Source organism: Gorilla gorilla, chromosome 8 (assembly GCF_029281585.2).
Source record: "Gorilla gorilla gorilla isolate KB3781 chromosome 8, NHGRI_mGorGor1-v2.1_pri, whole genome shotgun sequence".
NCBI classification, from domain to species: domain Eukaryota; kingdom Metazoa; phylum Chordata; class Mammalia; order Primates; family Hominidae; genus Gorilla; species Gorilla gorilla.
The window spans coordinates 87,833,133-87,859,207 of record NC_073232.2 but is presented as its reverse complement, the minus strand read 5'-3'; the positions used below and the strand labels follow the sequence as shown (position 1 = coordinate 87,859,207).

The 26,075-nt window shown below is 37.0% G+C and overlaps 1 long non-coding RNA gene across 1 annotated transcript in view; it reads left to right on the top strand.

Moving 5' to 3' along the window:
• Positions 1-23,304, top strand: part of LOC109028511 (uncharacterized) — a 73,786-nt gene extending 50,482 nt beyond the window's left edge. Inside the window, exons 2-3 of the long non-coding RNA XR_002007521.1 lie at positions 21,742-21,795; positions 22,747-23,304. This is a non-coding gene — a long non-coding RNA (uncharacterized lncRNA). The remainder of the gene's footprint in view (positions 1-21,741; positions 21,796-22,746) is intronic.
• Positions 23,305-26,075: the final 2,771 nt, after the last annotated feature.

Sequence of the window (26,075 nt, the reverse complement as noted above, 5' to 3'; positions counted from 1 at the left end):
AACTACAAAACTATTAAAAGAAAACCTAGCCAAAACACTTCAGAATGTAGGTCTAGGCAAAGATGTTATGGGTAAGACTTAAAGGCACAGGTAAGAAAAACAAAAATAGAATATACCAAACTAAAAAGGTGCAGAGCAAAGTAAGCAATCAACAGAATAAAGAAATAACCTGTGGAATTGGAGAAGATATTTGCATAGTATTCATCCAATAAGGGAGTAATATCCAGAATGTAAAAGAAACTCTAAAAACTCAACAGCAAAAAAACCAAATATTTCAATTAATAAATAAGCAAAGGATCTGAATAGACATTTTTCAAAAGAATGTATATAAATGGCCAATAAATGTATGAGAAAATGATCAACATCACTAATCATAAGGGGAATGCAAATCAAAACCACAATAAGATAACACCCCATCCTAGTCAGAATGGCTATCATCAAAAAGACACACACACACACAAAAACAAATATTGATGAAGATGTAGAGAAAAGGGAACTCTTATACACTCTTGTTTGGAATATAAATTAGTACAGCCATTATGGAAAACAGCATGGAGATTTCTCAAGAAACTAAAAACAGAACTACTGTTCCTGCAATCTCGCTACTGGGTATTTATCCAAAGAAAAGAAAATCGGTATATCAAAGTGATACCTACACCTCATATTTATTGCAGCTGTATTAACAATAGTCAAGGTATGGAATCAACTTAAATGTCCATCAACATATGAATACATAATGAAAATGTGGTCTATACACAATAGAATACTATTCAGCAATAAAAATGAAATCCTGTCATTCACAGCAACACAGATGAGCCTGGAGGACATTCTATTAAGTGAAATAAGTCAGACGCAGAAAGATAAATACTGAATATTCCCACTCATATGTTTGAATTTTTAAAAATCCTGAGCTCATAGAAGTGAGGAATAGAATTGTGGTTATTAGAGGCTGGGAAGGGTAGGGGTAGGAGAGTATAGGGAGAGGTTGGTTAATAGACACAAAATTATAGCTAGATTGGAGGAATGAGTTCTAGTGTTCTGTAACACTGAAAGGTGAATTTGATTGATAATAGTTTACTGTACATTTTTCAGAAAGCTAGAACAGAAGACTGATTATTCACAACACAAAGAAATGATAAATATTTGAGGTAGAGGATGTGCTGATTACCCTGATTTGATTGCTACATGTTGTATACATGTATTGAAATATCACTCTGAATCCCATAAATACGTACCATTACTGCACATCAACTAAATGAAAATAAGTAAAGTCAATCAGAGGTTGTGACTCTCCACCTAAAGAGTTGATGGTATTTGTTAAAAATTGGTGTATGTATATATAAGATTCATATTTTTAAAAAACCAACACATTCTGAAACGTAGATCAGCAGGGAGAAAATACACATAAGAATCCAAGCTAGGATTTTTTTAAACCTTCAAGGTATGAATTTTAAAGTTTATACAAAGCCCCTTTTAAAAAGGTAAGATTTCATCAACACTCTCTTTTAGTAAATTTCAATGTATTATTTATCAATTGATAAGTCATGGGCTATTTTGTTCTTCTGTGTCCTATCATATAAGATTGTTTTAGAAGGATATTTGATAAAAATAAAATGTGGCTGGGCAACAAATGAATTCATTATATTGAAGGTGAATACATGTCTATATTTTAGAATAGATGATTTAAACCAAACATGACAGTATGGAAATTAACATTTGTTTTTTTTTCTCACTACAGAGAATACTGTACAGTGGTATTCTCAAGTCTTATTTCCCAGCTACAATAACATGAATAGATATTGATATAGCCTATTATCTCAGCAATAATGCATATTACAACAAGCGATTACTTATTAGCAGGAAAATGTTTCTCCAGGGCTTAATTTAGAATGCCTGAAATGAAATAACAAAATCTCAGTCTTGGAAGTATCCTCTGTATAGTTATTGTTTAGGGAAACTTTTATTGCTTCACAACAGTTTAAGATCCTTAATTGGCCAGGTCTTTGAAATGAAAGCATGTGGTGAAGTACCAAGGTCTTGGACAGCTAATGTGAATGAACATATGCAATACTGTAAACGAGGCTTCTTGGAATTATTGGCAGGTTTTGATTCAGATGTAGAAGAAGATGTAGCTATCTCTTTCATGCTCAGTGATTGCCCTAAGACTTCTGGATAGCCTGCTGCCTTAGCAACTTTCACCCATGCCTCAGGATTCTATGTGCAGATAGAATTTGGACATGGATGGGTTAATCCACTAAACTCTACTCTTGCATGATCAGGATGCAGTCAAACATCAATTTAGGCAGACTGAGTTGAGGCTGGGTTGAGATGCAAAACCTGGCTGATTCAATGCCTGAGAGCAAGTTGTCCTAGAAAATTTCAGTACTGGGGGAGCTAAATCTACTTTACATATTTGACAAGCACCAGAGGAGTGTGATTCTACAAGTTCTTGTGATACAAAGGTAAGCTTCCAATTTTGAAAATACAGAGGCAAGGAGGAGTTCAGGTGTTCAGGAGTAAGATAAGGATGCAGGTCTGGAACTTCTGAGTCCCAAGGGAAAACCTGATCAAAAAGCATAAGGTAAGAATACATTTACCAGATACAGGCATGCTAGGTCAGAGTAGGTGCTAGCACAGGGATGACTTGATGCTAAGCCCCCAAACTGATACCTAAAGGTTTTCTATATTTTCCCTGACCAGAAATGCAATTGATCATGGAGTCTGGGACGGAGCTGAATCTCCAGATAGTCACTATATGGTTCCAGCTGTGGGACAGGAGAGCTTTAGGAGCAGGGAATTTCCAGGTCATTATACCCTTCTATACTTTAGGGCCTTTTTCGTGGACTTATTTATCCTTTTCCAAGCAGCTTAATTTTTATAAATTGATCATAATCTGGAGGCAGTTTTTGCCTTGATTACCAGGTATCTTTTTTGTGATCACTAATGGATGCCCAGAGCTGGAGCGGAGACCTAGGTATCCTCTTCCTGGAACGGCTGCAGCTGTGCTTAGGTCTTACAGATGGCCCAGGGCCCTGGGTTTTTCCTTCTGAGCTTCCTTTAAATCTGCTGACTGAGGACTGAGTAATGGCTGGATATGTCCATGACTGAACTAAAATCTCCACCCTTCCAAAACACGAAAATAAATTTCCTTAATGGAACTGCTGGCTAGAGGAAAAGCATCTATAGACTTTTGACTTGTACTTCTCTCCAAAGCTTTTTTCTATGATTCCAAACTCCAGGCTCTCAGTAAATTGCTTAATTATTTGGAAAGGTGCTGAGCCAGCAGCAGGTAGCCTTACTCAGCCCAGATCTAACCACACTGCAGTAGTATGTTGCCCCCATTCCCTAAGCAAGTCTACTGAAATGTAGACCACTCACTCAGATAAACACATCTCTTGTGTTCAGCCTCCTTAGTGCAGAATATCAGGATTTTGCTTAGAAAGTAAAGGTACAGGCAAGTGAGGAGAGCCTGGAACTCAATGACTAGACACATGAAACACAAAAAGCATGATCTTGTGGGCAGGTGAGGATAAGCATCTTCCACTGCAGGTGAAGAGAAGTCCAGCAAAAGAGTGGATCTGATGTTCAGTTGATAGACGCAAACAGCAGGAAGTCAAGAGTAGCACAGTGTAGGGGGAAAAGAGTGATCTTTAGGTTTTTACAAACTCTAAATAAAATTTTAATACTTCCATTGATTATCCATTCATTCATCTATCATATATATATGTGTATGTGTGTGTGTATATATATATACGTATATATATACACACACACATACACATATATATGTATATACACATACCACCATGCCCAACTAATTTCATTCATCCAATATTTATTACAACCTACCATGTGTTCCAGTGCTGTCCCAGACATATACCAAGTTCAAGGTCTGTCAGAAGAGCCTGGTTTTCTAGGCAGAGGTCAGAAAAGGATGAAATAAAGAAACTGCCATTTGTTAAGTATCTCTTATGTGCTAGGCACTTTCATATTGATGATTTAATTTAACCATCAAAACAATCCTGTGGATATTATTATCTCCAGTTCCGAAGAATGACAAGGAAAACATGTTTCATGAATGCAGAATAAAGAGGAATCAAACCAGAGAAAAGACAGGCATTCATGTGACCTACACAAGGAACAACTTCTCAGTCTCTGTTTACTTATCTGTGAAACCTGTCTGGAGGATTAGTTGTAAAGAGGAGATTGCATTAACGAGCAAATATGCCAGTCTTTCCATGGGCTTTCACACCTGGGGAGGGTTGCTAAGTGTGTGTATTCCAAATGCCCATCAGAAATCTTACAGGAGGATGCCTAGGGAGGTTGGCAGAGGGCCCGAATGACAGCCTTGGCAGGATGACAAACAGCAATCCTGGCTGGGAAGTGCTGATACTGGACACCCTAGCCATAGGTAACATGGCTTAAGAAATCTAGAGCTCAGCCCCCATTCCGGAGGGACCTGGAAAACCAAGGCCGGAGTGAATGGAAACTGGGAGATTAGTCATAAGCACAAAGCAGAAGCCGGTCACTCTATCTGAGGTTAGGGAAGAACTGGTCAGATGACAAGAGCACTGCTGCATTTCAGCAGGGCCTGTAGCATCAGCCCCCTGCATGGAGAAAGTCATTGTCAGAAGTCATTGCTCCCCCATTCCCATCTCTAGGAGTTATGACTCTCAGTTCTTCCTTCCATGACTCAGCAACTACTCAGTTCTTTCCACCTGTCTCAGACTTGCTTCTCAGATCCCAAGGGCTGACCCTCTGTGTCCCTGATGCTGTCTTCTCCCAGCTGATGTCAGCTTGGTTCATAGTAAGCTCACTGGGTGCTGAGTCATCCAATGTCAAGGGCCCTTTGATCTGCCCACCAGACCTGGGGAAGGCTGAGTCACCAGACCTGGGGAAGGCTGAGTCTGCCAGTGGACTAAGTGGTCCCAGATGGGGAAGGAAATGACTGCAGACACAGAGCACCAGGCACTTCCTTCGGGGATCTCCACCCTTCACAGAACATGGTCAATCCCTGTTGCTGTCGTCTCTCTCTCTCTCTCTCTCACACACACACACACACACACACACACACGCACACAGATACCATTCTCTCTTTCCAAATAAGTTATGGATATGGTATAAAGGTACCTTGACAATATTGCTCCATAGGAGAAACCATGCTTGGCTTCTGAATATTATGACTGTTTCCTTCTCATGAGTGAATGAAGGTGAGCGCAGCATAGAACTTAAAAATAGGACTTTCTCCGACTCTTGCTCACCAATTATACGATAATTGAAGAGCAGAGAAGAAAGTTTGTTTTGTTGCCACATAATTCATGTAATAGGGTCTGGATTACATGACAGAATTGTTACATTTCTCCTGGTTTGAACCCCTACCCAGAATCCATCCTGGGAAATTCTCTTCCTTGAACACGCAGCAGGTTTGCACTAATTTGTTGCTTGAACCCATGGCCACAAAACTTCAGCAGAAAAGGTTTTTATCTATGAGAACAGAAAGAAATATGCATGTAGAGATGAGAATGTGTCAATAATAGAGTATCTGAGTGCGTAGATTTGGGGATAGAAATTATTAAAATGTTATGAAGAATTCCATTTTTCATTGAGAGCATCATTTGCCATATCTCTGAATTCAAGTTCTTCCACTCAATCATAACTTAGATAAACCTTTCCCTGATCATCTCTGTAACTAATAATTTCTTCCTTCTCAGAACTCCCAAAAGCTCTCTTACATTTCTCTTGTATCATAGTCATTACCTCGTACTGGGGTAAATCCAAGTTATGTGGGGCTTGAAGCTTAAACAATTTGGGGGGACCTCTTTAGGGAAAATAATTGGAAGTGATTAATACAAAATTAGGCATGAAAATGAATATTTATTTAGAATTGGAAAAGTATCTGTAGTTCTAGCTTGTAAGGAGGTTGGGGTGGGAGGATCACTTGAGCCCAGGAGTTCAAGGCTGAAGTGAGTTGTGATTGCACCACTGCAGTTTAGCCTGGGCGACAGAGCGAGACTCTGCTTCTGAACAACAACAACAACAACAACAACAACAACAACAACAACAACGAAGAAATTACAATGAAGTTTTGAAAAAGTTAACAGATACAACAGACATTCCACAATCTAGACAAATAACATTTGTATTAGTCAACTACCTACCACAGTTACTTAACTAATATTTTCTGTACAGGACATGGAAAGATAGTTCAGTCTTCCATAATGGTCATAATTTTTTACCGTCGATAATTGGAATGAATAAAAGATACAACTTCACATACAGATGCACTTATTCTTTGAAATACTGCTACAGGTTTGTGCCCTAGAAATCCACACATTCTATTATTTTGTGTAATTACCAACAAAAAGAAAACAAACGGATAGTGCATGTACAATTGGAACTGCTTATGCTGTGTTATTGAAAGTATTCCTGAAGTCAGAGAATTCTGGGGTTTTTTCAGAGAATTGTTTTGACCAGGCACTGATGGGAACGAAATCCACTGTTCAGTTTTATATATCTGATTAGCAGCATTGTTCCACAGACTAGCTCCTGGCTCCATGCACTTCAAACCTTGTGTCTCCTCCAGCACTCACCTACTTCCTGTGCTGGGTGCAATAACTTTTTAGTTGACAGCAAAATATCTGTGAGCCCCAGACATGTATTTCAATAAACTCAACTGAATGTGTCTTCAATACTTTGCCTTTTTTGGACCTCAAAAATGTCCTTGGCCATTCTAACAGTAGGGAAAGTCAGAGGAAAAAGAGACAGCAGTTTAATTGAAGATTTTTTTAAAAAATTACACTTTTGCAAATTTTACCAGAATGCATGACCACATAAGTATATGTATAGGGTCTCTCCCAGAGTGTTGGAAGGGGCCCATGTAAGTGAGGGGCACCGATGCTCGAGTTTCATTTGCTTCATGGAAAATCTGCCTCTGCATTTACTTTCTATTATAATAATTTATGTACTCATATAATTATGCCTACTATATTTGAGAGCATTTTTACATTTCCAGTTCCAGATAGAGTTCTTTTTACGTGGAAGCTGCTCAGTAAATTTTGTTGCGTTAACTAAGAAATTCATATACATTAAGGGGCAAGTGCAGTTACACGATCTCTCTCCCCACATGACTAAGTGTGCAGAGGAATTCCATGCTGTCCACCTCAAGGAAAATTACAGTTGTGTTTCTCCTTAGAAAGGGCACCAGTCAGTAGCTTTGGTCTTGAGTTTTTCTGGAATCCCAGGAGTTTTTCCCCACCAGTCTCAATATGGTCAGAGACTTCTTGGTGAGGATTTCTGAAAGGATCATAAATTTATTAGTTGAAATAAAACTAACAGTATTTTGTCACTATGATTTAAAATAATAATTATAGGAAGAGATTGGTTAAATTGTTACATCTATAAAATGGAATACATTATTAAAATGCATGCAGTGGAATATTTCTTTTGAAATGGAAAAGCATTCGTAGTATCCCATCAAGTGGATAATAATGCTCCACTTCAAAACCCTCACCGGTTCAAACCTCTACAATCAGTTTTTTGTGGTTGTTGTTCCAGCGTGCCTGCTCAAGAACCCCATGGCACTCTCTTCTGCAATTTCAGTGGTACTTCCACTCATCTCCCCGCTTTCTACTTCCCTCCTATCCAGGTTGGATTCCATGGTCCATTACCCCAACTACTCTCGGATTCCGTGGTCCATTACTCCAACTACTCTCTTGCAAATACTCTAAACTCCCTTGGCCCCTCCGTGTACCTTTCCTCTTTTGAAAATATTTACTTTAGGCCGGGCGCGGTGGCTCACGCCTGTAATTCCAGCGCTTTGGAAGGCCGAGGCAGGAGGATCTGGAGGTCAGGAGATTGAGACCATCCTGGCAAACACAGTGAAACCCCGTCTTTACTAAAAATACAAAAAAATTAGCCAGGCTTGGTGGTGAGCGCCTGTAGTCCCGGATACTGAGGAGGCTGAGGCAGGAGAATGGTGTGAACCCAGGAGGCGGAGCTTGCAGTGAGCCGAAATCGCGCCACCACACTCCAGCCTGGACAACAGAACGAGACTCCGCCTCAAAAAAAAAAAAAGAAAGAAGAAGAAGAAGGAGAGAGAGAGAGAGAGAGAGAAGGAAAAATATTTATTTTATTGCGGTAAAATACACATATAAAATTTGCCATCATAACCATTTTCTAGTGCACAGTTTAGTGGTATGAAGTACATCCATGTTGTACTTGGTGGCAATCATCACTACCATCTACCTCCCGACTCTTTGCATCTTGCAAAACTGAAACTCTATACCTATTATTTATTTAAAATTTCAATTTGTATTTTAGATTCAGGGAGTACACGTGCAGGATTGTTACAAGGGTATATTTCATAATGATGAGGTTTGGTGTAGGACTAAACCCATCACCCAGGTAATGAGCACAGTACCCAATAAGTAGTTTGGCCTCCCTTGCCTCCCTCCTTCCTCCTCTCTCCTGTAGTGACCAATATCTATCGTTCCCACCTTTATGTCCATGTGCACCCAATGCAGTGTTCAGCTCCCACTTATAAGTGAGAACATGTGGTATTTGGTTTTCTGTTTGCGTTTTAATTTGCTTAGGATAATGGCCTCTGGCTGCACCCACGTTGCTGGAAAGGATATGATTTCATTCTTTTTTATGGCTGTGTAGTATCCCATGATGTATATGTAACTTTATGTAAATATGTCAACTTATGTAAATTTGTAAATTTTCTTTATTGAAGTCACCATTGATGGGCACCTAGGTTGATTTCATGCCTTTGCTATTGTGAATATGCCTCAATAAACATAGGAGTGCATTTGCCTTTTTGGTAGAACAATTTATTTTCCTTTGGGTATATACCCAGTAATGGGATTGCTGGTGTGAAATGGTATCTTATTGTAGTTTTGATTTGCATATTTCTGATGATTAGTGATGTTGATCATTTTTTTGTGTTTGTTGGCTGCTTGTGTGTCTTTTGAGAAGTGTCTGTTCATGTGCTTTGCCCAGTTTTTAATGGGGTTTTATTTTTTGCTTAATTGTTTAAGTTCCTTATCATTTCTGGATATTAGACCTTTGTTGGATGTGTAGTTTGCAAATATTTTCTTCCTTTCTGTAGGTTGTCTGTTTACTCTGTTGATAGTTTATTTTGCTGTTCAGAAGCTCTTTAGTTTAATTTGGTCCCATTTGTCAAATTTTGTTTTTATTGCAATTTTTTTTTGAGGACTTAATCATTAATTCTTGCAAAGGCTGATGCCCAGAAGGATATTTCCTAGGTTTTCTTCTAGTATTTTATAGTTTTAGGTCTTAAATTTAAGTCTCTAATCCATCTTGAGTTAATTTTTGCATATAGTGATAGGTAGGAGTCCAGTGAAACTCTGTACCTGTTACACAATAACTCCTCATTCCTTTCTCCTGCTAGCCCCTGACAACCACTATTCTTCTTTCTGTGTTTATAATTTTGACTACTGTAGGTACCTCATATAAGTAGAATCATGCAGTATTTGTCTTTTTTGTGACTGCCTTATTTCACATAGTATAATAACCTCAAAATGTACCTGTGCTGTAGAATGTGTCAGAGCTTTCTAACTTTTTAAGGTTCTGTGATATTCCACTGTAAGTACATATATACCACATTTTGCTTATTCATTCATTCATTGTTGGACATGTGGTTTGTTTCCATGTTTTAGCCATTGCAAATAATGCTGCAATGAAAATGGATATACAAATATCTCTTTGAGACCCTGGTTTCTTTTTTAAAAAATCTTTTAAGTTCAGGGGTACATATGCAGGTTTGTTATATAGGTAAACTTGTTTCATGGGGGTTTGTTGTACAGATTATTTCATCACCAGGGTATTAAGCCTAGTACCCATTAGCTATTTATACAGATCCTCTCCTTCCTCCCTCCATTCTCAGATAGGTCCTACTGCTGTTGTTTCTCTGTATGTGTCCATGTGTTCTCATCATTTAACTCCCACTTGTAAGTGAAAACATGCAGTATTTGCTTTTATGTTACTGTATTAGTTTGCTAAGGATAATAGCCTCCAGCTCCATCCATGTTCCTGCAAAGGACATGATCTCATTCTTTTTTATGTCTGCATAGTATTCCATGGTGTATATATACCACATTTTATTTATCCATTCTACAATTGATGGGCATTTAGGTTTATTCTATGTCTCTGCTATTGTGAATAGTGCTGCAATGAACATACACACACATGTGTCTTTATGATAGAATGACTTATATTCCTTTGTGTATATACCCAGTAATGGGATTGCTGGGTCAAACGGTATTTCTTTTTTCAGGTCTTTGAGGAATCACCACACTGTTTTCAACAATGGCTGAACTAATTTGCACTCCCACCAACAGTGTGTAAGCATTCTTTTTTCTCCACAACCTCACCAGCATCTGTTATTTTTTTGCCTTTTTAGTAATAGCCATTCCGACAGGTGTGAGATGATATATCGTTGTGGTTTTGATTTGCATTTCTCTAATGATCAATGATGTTGAGCTTTTTTTCTTATGGGTGTTGACCACATGTATGTCATCTTTTGAAAAGTGTCTGTTCATGCCCTTTGCCCACTTTTTAATGGAGACCTTGCCTTCAGTTCTTTGGGGTATATACTAACAGGTGGAATTTCTGAATCATATGGTAACTCTTTTCATTTTTTTAGAAACAATCTTTTTTTTACAGTGACTATAGTATTTTGCATTCTCATCAACAGTGCACAGGGTTCCAATTTCTCCAAATCCTTACCAACACTTGATATCTTTGGGGTTTTTATACTTTTAAGTTCAGGGATACGAGTGCAGGTTTATTACACAGGTAAACTTGTGTCACGGGGATTTGTTGTGCAGATTATTTAATCATCAAGGCATTAAGCCTATTTTTAATAGATGTCATCCAAATGAGTGTGAGGTGGCACCTCATTGTGGTTTTGATTTGCATTTCCCTAATGATGAGTATGTTGAGCATCTTTTCATGTGCTTATTGATCACTTGTATATCTTCATGGGAGTAATGTCTATTTAAGTCTTTTGCCCTTTTGGAATCAGGTTATTTTTTAGATTGCGTTTCAGAAGTTCTTTGTATGTTCTGAATATTAATCCTTTATCAGATATATGATTTGAAAATATTTTCTCCAATTGCCTGTGTTGCCTTGTCGCTCTGTTGATAGTGTCCTTTGATGCACAAAAGTTTTTAGTTTTTATGAAGTCCAATTGGTTTTCATTTTATTGCCTTGCCTTTGATGTCATATGCAAGAAATTCTTGCCAAATCCAAGATTGTGGAGCTTTTACCCAATGTTTTCTTCTAAGAGTTTCACAGATTTATCTCTTAGCTTTAAGTCTTTGATCCATTTTGATTTAATTTTTGTATAAGGTAGATAAGGGTCTAACTTCATTCTTTTGCATATGCATATTCAGTTTTCAAAAATTTGTTGAAAAAATTCTTCTTTCTCTGTTGAATGCTCTTGACAACCTTATTGAAATCATTTGACCATATAAGCAAGAGGTTATTTCTGGGCTCTCTGTTATGTTTAATTGGTCTATGTGTCTGTTTTCAGGCCAGTATCATGCTATTTTGATTGCTATAGCTTTGTACTAAGTTTTGAAATCAGGAAGTGTGAATCCTTCAGGGTTTTTTTCCTTTTTTAAGATTGTTTTGGCTATTTTGGGTCCCTTGAGATTCCATATGAATTTTAGGATGGATTTTCTATTGCAGACAAAATGATCATTGGAATTTTTACAAGGATTGCATGAATCTTTAGATGACTTTGGATAATATTGACATTTTAATAAAATTTTCTTCTTATCCATGAACATGGAATGTGTTCCATTTATTTATGTCTTTTTAAACTTCTTTTGGCAATATTTTGCAGTCTTCATCATACAAGTCTTTCATTTCCTTTGTTAAGTTAATCTCTAAGTATTTTATTGTTTTTCATGCTATTATAAACGGAATTGTTTCCTGACTTTTTAATAATTGCCATTCTAACTGGTGTGAGATGGTATCTCATTGTGGTTTGGATTTGCATTTCTCTGATGGCCAGTGATGATGAGCATTTTTTCACGTGTCTTTTGGCTACATAAATGTCTTCTTTTGAGAAGTGTCTGTTCATATCCTTTGCCCACTTGTTGATGGGGTTGTTTTTTTCTTGTAAATTTGTTGGAGTTCATTGTAGATTCTGGATATTAGCCCTTTGTCAGATGAGTAGATTGCAAAAATTCTCTCCCATTCTGTAGGTTGCCTGTTCACTCTGATGGTAGTTTCTTTGGCTGCGCAGAAGCTCTTTAGTTTAATTAGATCCCATTTGTCAATTTTGGCTCTTGTTGCCATTGCTTTTGGTGTTTTAGACATGAAGTCCTTGTCAATGCCTATGTCCTGAATGGTATTGCCTAGGTTTTCTTCTAGGGTTTTTACGGTTTTAGGTCTAACAAACATTTAAGTCTTTAATCCATCTTGAATTAATTTTTGTATAAGGTGTAAGGAAGGGATCCAGTTTCAGCTTTGTACATATGGCTAGCCAGTTTTCCCAGCACCATTTATTAAATAGGGAATCTTTTCCCCATTTCTTGTTTTTGTCAGGTTTGTCAAAGATCAGATGGTTGTAGTTATGCGGCATTATTTCTGAGGGCTCTATTCTGTTCCATTGATCTATATCTCTGTTTTGGTACCAGTACCATGCTGTTTTGGTTACTGTAGCCTTGTAGTATAGTTTGAAGTCAGGTAGCATGATGCCTCCAGCTTTGTTCTTTTGGCTTAGGATTGACTTGGTGATGTGGGCTCTTTTCTGGTTCCATATGAACTTTAAAGTAGTTTTTTCCAATTCTAGGAACACTTTTACACGGTTGATGGGACTGTAAACTAGTTCAACCATTGTGGAAGTCAATGTGGCGATTCCTCAGGGATCTAGAACTAGAATTACCATTTGACCCAGCCATCCCATTACTGGGTATATACCCAAAGGATTATAAATCATGCTGCTGTAAAGACGCATGCACATGTATGTTTATTGCGGCACTATTCACAATAGCAAAGACTTGGAACCAACCCAAATGTCCAACAATGATAGACTGGATTAAGAAAATGTGGCACATATACACCATGGAATACTATGCAGCCATAAAAATGATGAGTTCATGTCCTTTGTAGGGACATGGATGAAGCTGGAAACCATCATTCTCAGCAAACTATCGCAAGGACAAAAAACCAAACACCACATGTTCTCACTCATAGGTGGGAATTGAACAATGAGAACACATGGACACAGGAAGGGGAACATCACACACTGGGGCCTGTTATGGGGTGGGGGGAGGGGGGAGGGATAGCATTTGGAGATATACCTAATGTTCAATGAGGAGTTACTAGGTGCAGCACACCAACATGGCACATGTATACATATGTAACTAAACTGCCTGTTGTGCACATGTACCCTAAAACTTAAAGTATAATAAAAAAAAGATAAACAAAAAATTTTATTCGGATTTAAAAAAATAAATAAATAAATGGAATTGTTTTCAAAATTTCCCTTTCAGATTGTTCATTTTTAGTGTATAAAGATGAAATTTATGTTTGTATGGTGACTTTGTATCCTACTTTGTATTATGCTACTTTGCAGAATTCCTTTATTAGTCCTAACAGTTTTTTTTTTGTGGTGTGGAATCTTTAGAGTTTTCTACATATAAGAGCATATTACCTGCAAACAGAGGTAATTTTACTTCTTCCTTCCCAATTTAGATGCTTTTGATATTTTTTCCTGCCTAATTGTTTTGGCTGTGGCTCCCAGTACTATATTGAATTATTGAATAAAAGTGGTGAAAGTGGGCATCCTTGTCTTGTCTTTGATCTTAGAGAAACAGCTTTCAGTCTTTCACCATTGAGTATGATGTTTTCAGTGGGGTTTTCATATATGGTCTTTGTTAGGCTGAGGTAGTTTTCTTCTATTTTTTGTTTCTTGGGTGTTTTCATCATATAATTGTGTATAATCTTGTCAAATGCTTATTCTGTTTTAATTAAAATATCCATGTTTTCCCCCTTCGTTTTGTTAATATGGTATATTACAATGATTGATTTTTATATGTAGAGACATCCTAGCATTCCAGGAATAAATCCCACATAGTTATGATATATAATCCTTTTAATATGCTGCCAAATTCAATTTGCTAATATCTTGTTGAGGATTTTTGCATCAATGTTCATAAGGGGTATTGTTCTGTAGTTTTGTTTTCTTGTAGTGCCTTTTTCTGTCATTGGTGTCAGAGTAATGCTGGTGCCAGAATGAGTTATGAAGTGTTTTCTCCTCTTCAATTTTCTGGAAGAGTTTGAGAAGGATTGGTATTAGTTCTTTAAATGTTTGGTAGAATTCACCAGTGAAGCCATCATGTCAAGAACATTTCTTTGTTGAGAGATTTGGATTACTGATTCAATTTCCTTAATAACCATAAGTGTTTTTTGATTGTCTAACTCTCTGTGATACAGTCTTGGTAAGTTTTGTGTTTCTAGGCTTTTTTATATAGGTTTTTATCTAGGAATTTTATCTAGGTTGTCTAATTTGTTGGCATGTATTGCTCATAGAATTCTCTTATAATCTTTTTTATTTTCACAGAATCAGTAATAATCTTCCTATTTTCTTTCTGATTTGAGCAAACTGAGTCTTCTCTCTCTTTTTTTCTTAGACTGGCTAAAGGTTTGTCAATTTTGTTGATCTTCTTAAACATTTTTTGGTTTCACTGATTTTCTCTATTATTTTTCTATTTACTTATTATTACTATTTTCTATTCATTTATCTCTGCTCTAATCTTTATTATTTTATTCCTTCTGATAGCTCTGAATTTAATTTGTTCTTTTTTTGCTAGTTACTTAAGTTGCAAAGTTAGGTTGTTTATTTGGGATCATTCTTGCTTTTTAATGTAAGCATTTATAGTTATAAATTTCTCCCATAGCACTGCCTTCCCTGTATCCCATATGTTTTGGAATGTTGTGTTTTGTTTTCATTTGTCTCTAAGTATTTTCTTGTTTTTCTTGTGATTTCTTCTTTGATCCATTGATTGTTTAATAGTGTATTAATTTTTACAAATTGGTGAACTTTCCAGTTTTCTTTCTCTAATTGATTTCTATCTTCATCCTGTTTTGGTCAGAAAAAATACTTTGTATGATATCATCTTTTAAACATCTGTTAATACTTAATTTGTGACCTAACTAACCTATGGTCTGTCCTGGAGAATGTCCCGTGTGCACTTGAGAAGAATGTGTATTCTGTGATTATTGAGTAGAGTGTTCTGTATATGTCTGTCATAACCCTTTGCTTTATTGTGTTGTTCAAATTCTCTATTTCTTTACTTCATCTTCTATCTGATTCTATCCATTATTGATGATGCTAAAGTCTCTTTATTGTGGAACTGATGTATTTCCTTGTGTCCACTTGTCTTTCTTTTATTCTTTTTTCCCTTTTCAAAAAGTGTGAAGTTTTAAAAATACCCACTAGAATATAAACTCCATGTAGCTGAAGATTTTTGTCTATTGTTCAGTGCTCTATTTGTAGTTCAGTGCTCTATCTTTGGTTCTAGTAGTTTGGGATATACTAGATACTCATTTTGAATGAATGGACATGGGAAAGTACAAAATTAATATAGAAAACACATTGTACCCCCATGCTTTATCAGAATTTGAGATATTACCATATTTGCCCCAGATTTGTCTTTTAAGAAATTAAATATTACAGATAAAGTTGAAGCCCCCTAGATACCTTTCCTGGATCTTATTCACCTCTCTCCATCCCCAGTGATAGTTGCTGTCAGTAATTTGGTGTTTATCTTTATCATGTAAATTTTTTTACTTTGCTACATATTTAGAAATCTCCATAATAATGTATAGCATTGTTTTGATGGATTATAAACTTTATATAAATAAATGACATATTTTACATATTATGATTTTCTATATTATGTTTTATGAAATTTTTCCTTCTATATTTATGAAATTAATCCATGTTGATACATGTGGCTCCAGTTCATTCATTTAAATGGTATTTGTTTTTTGGGGTTTTTTACTTGCTTGTATCAAAATTTGTTTATCTATTCTCCTACTGATGGACATTTAAGTGGTTTCCTGATTTTTGCCATTTCTAGCACTGCTACAATGAACATTCACATAAAAGTGTCCTTGCACAGCAATCTTCAAATGTTCCTCTGTGAAGGATCTTTGTTTAGGGCTGGAAAGCTGGTCACAGGGTATACGGAGTTTCATCTCTAGTAGATATTGTCAAATTATTCTCCAAATACTTTGTGCAAATTAACATTCCCAACAGAAATATTTGAGAGTTCACCTTGCTTCACATCCAAGCCACCATTTGGTATCATCAGGCTTTACGTAATTTTTTTCATCTTATGATGTGAAGTGGCAACTTACTTTTATTTTGCATTTCTCTGTTTACTAGAAAAAGTTTAACAATGTTTTATAAGTTCACTGGTCATTAGGTAATCCTCTTCTATAGACTGCTATCTTATGTAACTGTCTATTTTTTATTGAGCGATTTCTCTCTCTCTCTCTCTTTTTAATTTGCAGGCAATCATTATACATGCTGGCAACTAATCCTTTGTCAGCCATATGCATTGTAAATACCTCCTTTTGGTCTATGTTTTATCTTAACATTATTTATAGTATCTTTTTTATAAAGAAGTTTTATATTTTAATGGAGCTAAATTTATCAGTTTTTTTTCTTAATTGCTTAGTATATTGTTCAAGAACTCTCTTTCCACCCTCAGGTCTTAAAGATATTCTTGTATGCTACTATCTAAATTTTTAAAATGCTGCTCTACACATTTAGTTTTTAATTCGGTCTGGGGAATGAGGTAAGAATTAAATTTTATCTTTTTCCATATGGACAATTAATTGCTCCACCACCATTTTATTACCCCACTGATCTGTAATGCAGCTCCTGACATATTACATTTCCCTGTATGCATGGGACTGAGCTCTGTATTCTATTCCACTTGTCATCTTGTCTGTCTCTGTGCCAGAATCACATTGTAGTAATCACTATAATTTTACAAAAATTATTCATCTCTTTCTCACCTTGTTCGTCTTCAATTTTTTTTTTTTTTGGCTATTGTTGTCCTTTTCTCTACCATTTAAATATTAGGGACACTTGTCAAGTTAAATATAAAACTCTGATGGAATTGCATTGGATTTATAAATAAATTTGGAGAGAACTGCCATCTTTATTATAGTGAATCTTCCTATCCAAAAACATGGTTTTTACTCGGGACTTCTCCATTTATTTAGGACTTCCTTTACTTCAATAATGCTAAATATTTTTTCATTATCTTGTACATCTTTATTATATTGCTTCTTAGGTAAATTATAGTCTTTGTTGTCGTTGTGAAAAGTATGTTTTTGTGTTGCTTTTCTGGTTACTAGAGTGTTATTGATTATGCTATGCTTTGTATCCAAAAATCTAGATCAACTCTCTACTTTTAGAATCGTATATTGGTTAATCATTAGAAATAATACCTCTTAGATTGTATGAAAGAAATATGCTTCATATTTCTTTCCAATTCTATACCCTTATGTTTTTATTTGTCTTACTGGATCGACTATAACCTTTAGTACATTACTGAATAGAAGTGGTGACATAAAATATCTTTATCTTGTCCCTGACTTTAATGGTAATGCTTCTAAAGTCTCATCAATATGCAGGATTATGTAGATTTTGAATATTAGGTAAATAAAATTCACTTCTATTCCTAGTTTAATTTTTTTTAATTATGATGAATATTAATTTTTCATCAAATGCTTTTTCTGGAGTTACTGAGATAATCATAAGGCTTTTCTTAACGTCTAAATATGGTATACCATATCAAAAGATTTTGGAATCTCTTCTTGAAACCACCCTTCCATTCCTGATATGAACCCAACTGGAACATAAACACTGCTGATTTTGGTTTGCTACCATTTGAATTAGAATGTTTCATCTCTCTGCTGATAAATGAAATGAATCTACAGTTTTCTTCTCTTAAATTTTTTTCTGATCTCAAGATTACACTAGGTTTGAAAATGAGCTCTGTGGCTTTTCCTCCTTTCCAGCTCCCTGAAATAATGTACGTAAGTTAGAGACTATCCATACCTCCAAGATCTAACACCTAGCTGTAAAATCATCAGTACCCGGTGGCTTTTTGGTGGGGAAGAGTTTTGGTTGCTGACTTCACTTCTTTAACAGCGATTAGACTATTCATATTGTCAAATTTTTCATTCAATTAATTTTTGTAATTTATTTTTAAAGAAATTATTTCATCTAAAATTTTAAATTTGTTACTAGTAGTATTTTGTGGTTTAAAAAAAATCTCTATCTGGAAAAACAGTGGTTCCCATGGTGGGGTGGGGAGAGGAAGTGAGAGATGTAGGTCAAAGGATATAAAATAGCAAATATGTAGGATGGACAAGTCTAGAGATTTAATGTGCAACATGAGCACTAGAGTTAATAAAATTGTACTGTATTAGGAATTTTTGTTAAGTAGATTTTAGTAGCTATGTAAGATGACAAGTATGTTAATCTGCTTCACTATAGTAACCACTTGACTATATGTTTCCTATAATATCCTGTCGCAAATCTCAAATATACACAATAAAATGTATTTTTAAAAAACACATATATCTATAGGAAAGTCCCCTATTTAGATGCTAGTATTATACATTTGTGCCTTTTGTATTTTTTCTTGATTGTTCTCTTGTTTTTTTCAAATAAAAAGCTTTTGGTTTTATTTATCCTCTCTATTGCTCCTTTGTTTAATTAATTTCTATTCTTTATTATTTCTTTTCTTCTACATTTCTTGTGTTTATTTTGCTTTTCTTTTCCTAACTTTTTAATCCAATCGCTAATTTATTTTAACATGTCTTCTTTCCTTCCCTCCCACCGAGACGGAGTCTTGCTCTGTCGCCCAGGCTGGAATGCAGTGGTGCGATCTGGGCTCACTGCAATCTCCACACTCCCGGGTTCAGGCGAGTCTCCTGCCTCAGCCTCCGGAGTAGCTGGGATTACAAGCGCGTGCCACCGTGCCTGGCTAATTGTGTTTTTAGTAGAGATGAGGTTTCACCATGATGGCCAGGATGGTCTCGAACTCCTTGACCTCGTGATGTGCCCGCCTCAGCCTCCCGAAGTGCTGAGACTACAGGCGTGATCCACTGCCCCCGGCCAATATATCTTATTTCTTAAAGATGTCATTTTGTGTTATAAATTCACCTCTGACTACCATAACTTTAGCCATTTGCTATGTAGTACATTCATTACTGTTTAATGCTAAATGTAATTTCTACTGTGATTTCCCTCTTTAACCTGTGTTATTCAAGTTTCCAGGCATATTTTTTCCTGCTGGATCAAATGGCGGTTCTACTTTTAGTTCTTAGGGAATCTCCACACTGTTTTCCATAATGTTTGTACTAGTTACATTCCCACCAGCAATGCAGAAGTGTTACCTTTTCACTGCATCCTCGCCAACATCTATTTTTTTATTATTATTATAGCCTTTCTTGCCGGAGTAAGGTGTTATTGCATTGTGGTTTTGATTTGCATTTCCCTGATCATCAGTGATGTTGAACATTTCTTCATATGTTTGTTGGCCATTTGTACATCTTCTTTTGAGAACTGTCTATTAATGTCCTTACCCACTTTTTGATGGGATTGTTATTCTCTTACTAATTTGTTTGAGTTCCTTGTAGATTCTGGGTGTTAGTTCTTTGTTGGATGTATAGATTGTGAAGATTTTCCCCCACTCTGTGGGTTGTATGTTTACTCTGCTGACTGTTCCTTTTGCCATGCAAAAGCTCTTTACATTCATTTTTAAAAGAATATCCTGTAATGATAGTTTATGATTGGTTACTTGTCTAAGTCTTTGTGATTATAAAAATGTCCTAATTTTATGCATTTTAATAGTTTTGCTTGGTATAAAATTCTCAATTGAAAGTTAATTTCTCTCAGCCCAGGAAGATAATCACTGTCTTCTTACATCTTAAGTCCACTGTCCATCTATTGAGTGTTCCTTTGCATGGAATCTGTTCTTTATTTCTGATAGCTTTTAATATTTGCCTCTTCTTTGTTGATGTTCTTCAATTTTACTATGTTGTACATTTATTTTTATTTATCCTGCTTGCTACTAGTGTGCTTTTAATCAGAGTACTCCTGCCATCTTAAAATTCTGGAAATTCTCAGCTCTTATTTTATCATATATTGCTCCTCCATCCCCCTTTGCTGTCACTCCTATTAGGCACATATTATAGAACTTACATCACTCTATCAAAATCCCTACTCTTGCCCACAAGGTTGTACCAATAATGTTTTGCCATCATTCTAAATGGAAAATTAAAAGAAAATGTAAAGAAATGTTTATATTTTCCTAATGAAAAATGCTAATTCAGAAATACAATGTGTCACATTTGTATTTCAAACCAAGGAAAGACTATAAGACTACTGCAAAATCCTGTGTACTATATTACACTACAAGGCTAAAAATATAATTACACATTGAATTTGATAAATAAAAAATCAGAAAGATTCTTGAGACCTGAAATTTATAAGTGACAATAACATCACTTATCTCTAACTTCAAACTAGTTATATGACATTTTTAATTGTTGAAACCTGAAGTCATTAAAAATTTGTTGGTACATATTTATAGAAGCATGTATTAATTCTATTTGTGTTTGTCTATGGGTATACGTATATATATTTGTGTGTACATATATATATATATAAATCTTATATAAAATAACACCCTCCAGCAGTCCTAACTTAAGTTTTCTTTATAACCATAATTATTTCATACCAATTTTTAAATACCAATGATTATTAAAAAACAATATATTGCCACCTGATATATTGTTTGTCTATTTTCTTCCTCTAAAATGTCAACTCCATGAGGGTAGAAACTTAATCTTTTTTGGTCATTACTGTATTGCCTGGAACACTTCCTAACATGTAGTACTAATTCCTTAAATATTTGTTGAGTGAATGGTAACATTTTTATATGTTCCAGACCTGAATTTGAGTTAAAATTGAGCAAGAGAGAGACTTCCATGAAATATGTGAACTAGAAGGGTTACAGGTAAACTGTGGGTCCAGATGGATCATAAAGTTGAGGAGTGTGGAGTTGTGTGGCTGAGAGAGGTGGAACAAATTAGGCAATGCCACAATTCAGAAGACTCAAAGAGTGTGTAGTTCTGGCCATGACTGAGGTCAACTGAGGAAAGTTAGGAGAGGAAAGCTGGCCAAATTTTGGGGGTGTACAAACTTGTTCAAGATTAAGCCCGCAAGCTTAGATGCAAGCATATAAAGAATCTGATGGATGGCTGCTCCAATAAACACCCTACATGGGGTCTGCAGCCATACCACCCTGAACGCAGCGAGTCTCATCTGATCTGGGAGGCTTAGCAGGGTCAGGCCTCAGTAGTACCTGGAAGGAAAATGAAGCACATAGGATGTGTCCTTCAATAGGTCCCATTGACATTCAGACTCCTTAGTGTGGCACACAAGGTCCTTCACATTCTGGTCTCCCTGTCCAGCCTCCTCTATCATCACTCTATTATTGATCTAAAGTCAGCTCCACCCATTTTGGACTAATCACATGTCCCTGAACTGCACATTCACGTTTTTCACAGGCTTTGGCTTCTTCCTTCCTCCTGCACAGAATATTATACCTGGTCTCTTTACCTTCGTTTTCCCCTTTAGTCCCCTGCCTATCCTCTCTTTTCTTTCAGGTCTTCGCTGAAACATGGGACTCGTGGGAAGTGCTTTCTGTTCCCCAGGCTCAGGTATGGTGCCTTTCTGATGTGTCTCCCTAAAACCACTCACTCCTATGTAACGTTCGTCATGCAGTTCGGAAATGCCACTCTTGAGGTCTGTCTTTCCAGCCAGTCAATATGCTCCTCAAAGACAGGGATTGGGTTATGTTCCGGCACCTGACACAACAATTTTTTTTTTTTTTTTTTGAGATGGAGTTTCACTCTTGTTGCCTAGGCTGGAGTGCAATGGCGCGATCTCGGCTCACTGCAACCTCCGCCTCCCAGGTTCAAGCGATTCTCCTGCCTCAGCCTCCCGAGTAGCTGGGATTAAAGGAACCCACCACCATACCCAGCTAATTTTTTTTTTTTTTTTTAGTATTTTTAGTAGAGATGGGATTTTGCCATGTTGGCCAGGCTAGTCTTGAACTCTTGGCCTCAGGTGATCTGCCTTGGCCTCCCAAAGTGCTGGGATTACAGGCGTGAACCACCATGCCTGGCCTGGCACAACAATTGACACATAGAGGGCACTCGGTCAATAGTATTGAATAAATTATGAGTGAAACAGCACAAATGAATGAACGTGGACAGGTCCAATAAGGCTGTTGGATCATAGGCAGTGTAAAGAGGCATGGTTATTTAGTTGGTTAAGTCTCAAGCCCACCGAAGAAGAGTATGTGTTTGTTGCAGGAGTCAAGGGAGCTTTAGGGAAGACTGGGTGGCCTTGGTATCCCAGCGGAGTTGCTTTGAGCAAGGTTTAGTCAAAGGTAGGTTAAGGATATGGCAGGGCAAAAACATCAGGCAGCCAGAGTTTGTCTTTGGAAATTCCAGCCTTTCTTTTCGGGTGATTTCCCCAACCCCTGCTGCAGCAGTCTCTTATTTACTTCGACTCAAACACCAAATTCCCTCCTACTACTCCTTCTCCTTTCTACAACACCAGCTCTCTAGATATCTTTGTTCCTATTTTTTTTTTTTTTTTTGTAGAGACAGGTCTCCCTATGGTGTTGCCCAGGCTGGTGTTGAACTCCTAGCCTCAAGTGATCCTCCTGCTTCAGCCTGCCAAAGTGCTGGATTACAGGTGTAAGCCACCTCTGGACATCGTATCTGTGAAATTGTAGGCATTGATCAGTGCAGAAAGAGCCATGAACTGCAGGATGTTCTCAGAGACTCTGACATTATGGCCCACAGGTAGCTGCCCACTCAGCTTCTAGTCAGTTAGGTGTGGACTTCATCAATCACAGAATGAAGACTCAGACAGCCTCCCAGGAGGACACAAAGTCAGCCTCAGAGAGGCATGGAGGTGTTAAAGGGGGAAGTGCCTGCTAGAATTTCAGTGGGTTGGATATGCTCTTTAACGATGCACAAATCATAGGTATACATTTTCTGACAATTGGAATCTATTATTACTCTTGAACCAGCTGTTCTCCAGGCTGTTTCCTGTAATGGAAGGGATACTTTGAGTTTATATCTTTTCAATCCTACATCCTCAGAAATCTACACTGATACTAATAAAGGGACTCATTTCTCCTATAAGAACCCCTATGCGAGAAAAGTATGTTTGGGTATTGCCTAATGCACTCATAATAAATATACACAGCCATAAAACAGAGCAAAAGTCCTGGTAAGCCTGTTATTTGCAGTAATTGTAGATTGTGAGTGGACATTTTAAAGAGAAGCTTACAAGTTAGTTGTACTTTCTGGTAGTAATTACCTCCCACAACATGACTCACTTCGGCAGTTTAAATGCAAGAGTTGGGTGTCCCAAAATCAACAGTTTTATAAATAAATCTCTGAATCATGAACTGAATGCATAAATGTTTAAATATTTCTCCTCCTTAATCTGAAAGATAGCTTTAGATTTAAGATATTGCACATATTTTAAATACCTTAGGGAAAAAATAAAAACAAAAAAAGCAAAAACGGCAATGGATGTCTCTGTACACTGTAGAAAGGCTTTAACTTGGAAGTTGATATCCTCTTTGCAGGAATGAACCTCCAGCAACCAGAGTGTTAAGTGGATGTTTTCTTCAATCCAAGAGGGGAGGCTGCTATCAATCTGTTCTAATGCGGCCCATTTGTTTGTTTTTTAAGTAATACTCGCAGGGCAGACTTTTATGGTAATGTAGCAACATTAATGCTTTTAGGTGGGACTCTCCTGCAGTCTCATGGGTAATAGAACATATAACAGAAGAAATGTGGCTGTGTCAGCTTGGAATGCTGCAGAAAGAACAATTCATGCCAGAAGGAGACATTCGGTTTTTTGGAATGCTCACTGAAAGACATTGTGTATCTCAATGAACTTCAGCCTTACAATCAGTGAAGCTTTTTTTTTTTAAACCTGAAAAAAATCACACTCTAAAATTATTAACAGAAACATCATCCACCCCACTAGACTCATTTTTTTGTGAAGTTCTAAAGTTTTATTTATGTCTGGTTAAAAAGGGAACTCTATTAGAAGTCTGTTCTATTCTTGTAACCATGTTTTTCAGAATTTACGATTAATCACCCACATGGATCTAAGAGTAAAATCTGGAGTCAGAATTCTATATCTGTGTTTAAAATATAAAATCACATGTCGATCTACCTATGTTTTTCCCTCTGTTTAAAATAGCAATGTGACAGCCAACTTAGCACTGAATCCTATAGAATGTTCAGTGTCGAAAAAGAACTGCTTCTGCTGGTTTTTTTTTTTTTTCAGTCCTTTTCTGAATTTGATGTATATTTTGTTCCCAGTTATTTTCATATCCTCAGCTGCTGCTATTACATTCCCATCTCTTGGAAGGAGTCGGAGCCAGAGAAATACAGGGTTCCTCTGTGGCCAAGGGAAAAATGCCTGCCAAGAATGCTGAACTTCTGGTGAAGGTCACTAAATACTACAAAACGGACTAAGTACAGTAAATAATAATGTTGGTGCACACAAATGAATAGCCAATTGCATTGGCATTTTGTGGGGAAATCTGATATTGTATAATAACACTAGTACATCTAGACATAGAGAAGCTAGTAAAATACCTCCAAAGGGCATGCAGCAATTCTGTGGTTGGACAAGGACCAACCCAAAGCTCAGCGTGTCCCAGAATAATCATGCTGACAAATAACTGGTATCTTTGGTTGCACATATTAGACCCCTTAGTATCGTAGGCCAGAAACTTTTCACCTGGATCTCATTAAAAGTTTTTTGTACAGGACAGAAAAACCAGGCTCATAGAGACCATTCTCTTGAGTGCAAAACGATCACCTGTAACTGACTTTCAGACTCCTAGCATGTCAAAAGATGGGGCAAGTTCCTTCCATATAGCTCACTGGAGGTATTTACAGTGCCCAGGATCTTATTTATGGTCTAGGAAGAGTTTGAGTTCTTGGTGGCAGGCAGGGGAGTATAGTTTGAGGGAGATCCATCACATGTCTTTTTCGACACTGAACATTCTATAGGATTCAGTGCTAAGTTGGCTATCACGTGGTTCTCAAGCCACGTTTTGAACAAGAGTAATTTACTGCTAAGTACAAAGCTGTAGGGTACCTTAATAAGCATCTGGGGAGAATACAAGTTGCCTTGATGATGATCAGAAGTGGCTCGAGAGAGGCAGGAGAATGCTAACTGATTCTCTAATCCCCAGGCTCCTATGCCAGGGAATGAGTGAAGTCTTTCCCCCAAAGGCAATAGCAAATCCCTCTGACTTTCAAAACAGTATCATACTGTCTGCATTTTCTCTTTAACTAAGTTAGGTTACCTCACAGGGACTGGTGGTTACATCAGGAGATGGCATTTCTTCATTAATTTAAGGGGTCCCACCTTCTCCCTTTTATAACACAGCTTTTTGTTGATTTGATCCTAATGGAAGCAAATCCAAGAGAACATAAGGAACATGCCTTTAGGAGTAAATGGAAGAACTTCCTTTTCAAATGGTATTGCTAAGTTCTAGAATGGGAAAACTTATTCCATATTTACATTCTCTCGGCATCCCTTCCATTGCTCTGCCAACTGTCCTGCGCTGGCTCTGCCAGGGATCTGACCAGGACCCCGTCTGACACCTGGGCATGACACACCATGGAACACTAGGCTCTGAGTCATGTTCAACCCTGAGGTATGTGGAGTGAACTCCCTATGGGGTGAAACTTAAATATAATGAGATATAAGGGCCAGTGAGTGAAACTTAAACCAATGAGTTATGAGGGCCCCCTCTTCCTTGTGGATTGACTGGCTTGAGACGCTGTTCAAATTCTCAGAGGATAGCCCTGTAGAAAGAAACAATCAGGTGCACAGAGAAGCAGCCAGTGAGCTAGCACCTTCTTGTATAGGCTCTACTTTCCCT